A 5059-nucleotide genomic window follows, 5' to 3' on the forward strand; every position below is an offset into this window, starting at 1 on the left:
CGGAGACGGCGGACTGCAAAGGGAATACGAAAGCGCGGGCATGCACGACAGAGGGCGGAGCCTGGGCCGAGGGGTGGATGTGTGGGTTGCTCGTGGCCTCACCATACCCAGCAGCAAGAGTGGAAACCACCCCAACACCCAGTGCAGGGCAGCGACAAACACGAGGTGGTCTTTCCAGCCGGCGGAATGTTACCCGGCCATGAAAAAGGGCCGGGACTCTGTCACCTGCTGTGACCTGGGCAGACTCGGTGGACCTGGGCCTCGGGGAGAGACCAGAGGGACACGGGGCACGAGCGCCCACAGCTGTGGACCCCGCTGTGGTCACCCGGGGCTGGGGAAGGGGCAGGGAGTCCTTTTGGAGCGAGGAGGAGACTCTGCCCTGGATCCACGCGCGGTGCTGGTGCTCGGCTCGGTCTGCACGCCGACGCCCCCGCTGTTGCTATTATAGTTGTTGTTATTTTGTCCTACCGGGAATCGAACCCAGAGCCTCTGCACTGAGCTTCGTCCCAGCCCTTTTCTGAAACAACGTTGATTTTGAGGCAGGGTCTTGCCCAGCTGCCCAGCCTGGGCTCCATCGTGCACCCTCCTGCCTCAGCCTCCTAGAGAGCCGGGAGGATCCCCGGTGATGAGTGCCTCATTCCTAACCCTCCCATGGCCCCATGGCCAGCAGCAGAGCCTGAAACTTGGGGTTCACGCCCCAGCCTCGGCGGTACCCCAGCCCCGACTCCTCAGCCTCTGTTCCTCCCGGTGTTTCCTGCCTCTTCCTCCTGGCCACGATCTGCCGTCCCTGGGCCTGGAGACAAAGCAGCTGCAGCCTGACTTCCGGCCCCTGTGGGGACCCCACCCCGCGGCCTGCAGTGTCCACCCTGGGGCCGCTTGCTGCCCTGGCCTGGGAGAGGAGGGGAGGTAGGGAAACAGCAGAGAGGCCCCGCAGGGTCCCCAGGGTGTTGTGAGGACCCCAGGCCCTCAGGAGCCCCTCGGTCCCCTGGGAAAAGGATGGAGACCATGAGAGATTGTCCTGCCTCTGCTTCCTGCAGCTCTGGAGGGAAACTAGAGCCAGGGCACAGAGACCCCAGCACCAAGCAGGGTGCACTTTCCCGGGCACAACCGGTGTGTTTCTCAGTCTGGCTGTGCTGGGCTCCGTGTCCCCGAGCCCCAAGGGACAAGCGTCGGGTCTCAGGGACAGGGTCAGCTGCCTTCAGGGCTGGAGGTGGGAGACGGGCATGGGGCGGCCCCAGGCTGTGCCCAGGTTCAATGATCGCCCCAGGGTGGTCGGGAACCCCCGAGGGGCAGCAGCCCCATGAGGCACTTAAGCTCCTGGATACAGCCGGACCTGGAGCCCTTGCATCCCAGAGAGAGACGCTCTCAGAGTCCACGTTGACCTGAGCTGGTGCAGGTTAGGCTTCTACTCCAGTCACAGAACCTTTTCCAAACTGCCCGACCCGATCAGCCAATCAGCCATTGGCAGCAGACCCATACTGGTTTTAATCACTGAAGCTGTCCCTCCCTGTGCTCCGGAAGGCTGAGGCGGGAGGATCACATATTTGAGCCCCGCCTTGGTAGCATGGTGACTTTACCGAGACCCTGTCTTAAAAATAAACATTTTTTTTTAAAAAAGTTAAGGACAGGGCAGGGACGGCGTCCGGTGCAGCTCATTTGTTTACCCAGCTATTTAGGGCCAGGCTTGGGCTCTTTCCTTTGTTTCTCATTCTGAGCCGGGGTCTCGCGCCGGGCCGCGGCTTGTGGTCCTCCTGCCTCAGCCTCCCTGAGGGCCAGGAGGACGGCTGCCCCCTCGACTCCTAAGACAGTGACTTTGGAAGCAGAGAAGCCATCTGTGCCCGGGTTTCTGTCCGGAGCCCACGTTGCCTGCGTCTCCAACTGGAGACCCTCACGCCTCAGCCTCCCGAGCATGGCGCCCCGCACTCCGCCCGCGCCTCCCTCCGCCACCACCGCCCCCCCGCCCCGGCATCCCTGGGACTCACGGAGGCTGGGGAGGGCGGTGACGCAGTGCGCAGCCCCTCAGCTGGAGCCAAACTGAGGCTGTGAAAGAGCCGGGCCTCTTCCTCTCTCTGCTAACCCGGGCTGTGGCTGCTGCTTTGCATACGGAGCCGGCTCCCTGCACTGAGTTCGAGTCACCGGGCCGTGCCCAGGCTGCAGGGCTCGTCCGGCCGTCGGCAATGCGGTGTCTGTGACCTGGGGCTCCGCTGCCACACGCGTGTTTGCTTCGTAAAATCTTCAGCTGCGGGGCCGGGATCGGAAAAGCCTGGCTGGGTGTTGATTTTCTGCACGCTTTCCTGGGGCTTTGGGCTGAGCTGCAGGCCCGAGTGTTCACAGACTGACTCTCTGACCCCCAGGCCCCCAGGCCGAGGCTGTGTGGAGACCGAATGTTTGTAGATTGACTCCTGACCCCAGGACCTCAGGCTGCAGCTGTGTATGGAGACTGGGTCTTAAGGAGCCGTGGAGGTAAACTGAGTCCCCAGGGTGGCCCCGACCCGACAGGGCTGGGTCCCTCTGAGAAGAGGCCGGAGGACCCGGACACACAGGAGGGATGCAGGTGTGAGGACCCAGGACCCCAGGAGCCAGGACTCGGAGGAGCCAGCGCCACCCACACCTGGGCCTGGGGCCTGTGCCTCCCTGATGTAGACAGGAAGCATCCGGGGCCCCAGGGACCCGGCGGGGACTTTGCTGGGAGGCGGGGAGCACTGATTACCGTAACCATGAAGCGGAAGCCCCCGGACTGCCTCCCTGGACCGAGGCACACAGGAAGCGGGGCGCAGACAAGGTTGGAATACTATGCAGCCATCAAAAGGATGGGTGCGAGCAGAAACAGCGGCATGGGGCGGTCACAGCCGGGTGTGGACGTGGAAAAAGGGATTTGCGGGAGCAGAGAGGTGAATGGGAAGGCACAGAAGCTGCCGCTCTGTTGGGGTGCGGTGTGGTTAGCACACAAACACCTGGCGGGGGCGCATGACTGGCATCCAGCGCACAGAGAAGCTGAGGCAGGAGGGTCTCAAGTCAGTGAATGTCTCTGTCTCTCCCTGTCTCTCTCTCTCTCTCTTTGTCTCTTCTCAGGGAGACGGACTGGACAGCAAGCAGATGGTGTTTTTGCTGCATCTTCCTGTTTTTAAAACAGCTGCGCTGTTCCTGTCAAAGGTGGGGAGGAGCAGAGCCAAGGCGGGAGGTGGGTGACACATCGCCACGTTCCCCTCTCCCCCTCCCTTATTCGTGGCACCCAGGCTGCTCCCGTATCACGGCCCCTGTGCAGAAGTTGAAATATAGAATACCACGAGGAATATTATACAGCCACGAAAAAGGGGTCACGCAATCACCTGCCGTGACGTGGGTAGAACTGATGGGTGTGATGTGCGGTGACATAAGCCAGACACGGAAAGCCGGGAATTCCAACTCCTTCCTCACACATGGAGGCTAAAAAGGCCAAAGTGAGCAGAGAGTTACGACTACTAGAGGTTGGAGGGGCGCGCTGTGTGCGACGCGGGATCGGATCCGTGCACGCGGTATACACGTGTGCATGTGTGGCCCTGCACTGCGATTTGTACGCCTCCGCTGACCCGGGCCTCCCTGGACGAAGGTGGAGGTGTCAGCGGGGCCCGTTTCTTGCATCTTCCGGCCGTGAAGTGGGGGCTGAGGCAGGAGGATCTCCTGGCGGCCTGGCACACAGCACAGGAGGCCTGGGGTGGAGATGCCGGCACTGGGTGGGGAGTTGGCGGCTCTAGCTTGGGACCCTCCTGCCTCAGCCTCCAGAGGAGCTGGGATCACAGGCATCCACCTGTGCAGCCAGCCTTGTCAAGCTATTTCTTCTCTGTTGTTTTGTTTTTGCAGCACCGGGTGGTTGAACCCAGGACCTGTGCGCCCAGCTCCACCCCAGCCCATTTTTAAAAAACAAATTTGAGACAGGGCCTTGCTAAATGACTGAACTGCTCAGGCTGAACTGGCAGTAGCAACCTTCCTGCCTCAGCCTCCCGGAGTGCTGGCAGCACCAGGGTTCCTCCACAGATCCCGTAGCTGCCTTTCTGTTGGGATGCAGGTTTGACGCCGTGGGATTCATCATGTAGCACAGGCTGGCCTTGGACTCACGGGGGAGATCCCCCTGCCTCAGCCTCTCGAGTGCGTGCCGGGAGAAACCCTGCCTTCAAAACACAACACAAAACAAAACGCGAAGGCCGGTGTCTCCACGTCTTTTACCTCTTCCCCCACCCACATCTGGACACGACTAGTCGGTGTTTGCACCGAAACCAGAGCGACGATTTCACTTCCCGTTAGCCACGGGGCTGCGAGTGTGGACGTTTCGTTCCGCAACACGTTTTGTCAACATTGACCGAAGGGACACAGCTGAGTTTCACACCTCGGGGGACGCTCGGGCCGCACGGTGGAGTACTACGCGGCCCCGAAGAAGGACGGGCCAGAGGCATTTTTGGAAGACTCGAAGCACCCCGAGACGGTGAGGCCGAGGGACGGAAACCAGGCACAGGAGCGTCAGCGTCTCATGGTTTCTCTTCTGTGAGAATCGCAGAGTGTGAAACAGAAGAGCAAAATGAAAGGTGGATCACGGGACGGAGGGAGAGAGGCCGTTCTCAGAGGGCGGGGACCGCGAGACGGAGCGGGGGAGCGGGAAGGGCGGAGAAAGAGTGAGGCCGGTGCGCGCGGACCCGCGTTTCCCTCCGCGCACGGAGTGAGCGGCTGGGTTCGCGGCTGGGTTCGCGGCTAAAAGGAAATCGAATCGGAGGTCAGTGTGTCAGCGGCTGGTGTCCTGTGGGCTTTTGTGTCAGAGTTTTCTACGGAAGCAGCGGGGAGAGGGAGAGACTGGAAGAGGCCGGTGACGGTCACACGGGGCAGAGATGGACGGGCACAGTCACAGATCATGGAGAGAGAGAATGTCAGAGCTGGGTGGACGCGTGGCTGACGGGTGCATGTGGTAGAAGCGACAGACACGACCGTGTCACGGGTGAACCGACAGGCAGAGCGCGGAGGTGTAGTTCACAGCGACACAGGCGGACGGACGCGCGGCACACGGCACAGACGCGTCCCGGAGGCAGCCCTG

At 61.7% G+C, this 5059-nt stretch overlaps 1 long non-coding RNA gene across 2 annotated transcripts; it reads left to right on the forward strand.

Moving 5' to 3' along the window:
• The first annotated feature begins 6 nt into the window (after nucleotides 1-6).
• Nucleotides 7-4740, forward strand: LOC117284744. 2 transcript variants are annotated; one of them, XR_004515845.1, is made up of 2 exons: nucleotides 7-3181; nucleotides 3841-4740. It is a non-coding gene; the product is annotated as an uncharacterized LOC117284744 (long non-coding RNA). The 2 variants fall into 2 exon arrangements; XR_004515844.1 differs by having other exon boundaries at nucleotides 7-3153.
• The last annotated feature ends 319 nt before the right edge of the window (nucleotides 4741-5059 follow it).

The sequence above is a fragment of the Fukomys damarensis genome, unplaced genomic scaffold (assembly GCF_012274545.1).
Source record: "Fukomys damarensis isolate Sample0158 unplaced genomic scaffold, DMR_v1.0_HiC HiC_scaffold_39, whole genome shotgun sequence".
NCBI lineage: Eukaryota > Metazoa > Chordata > Mammalia > Rodentia > Bathyergidae > Fukomys > Fukomys damarensis.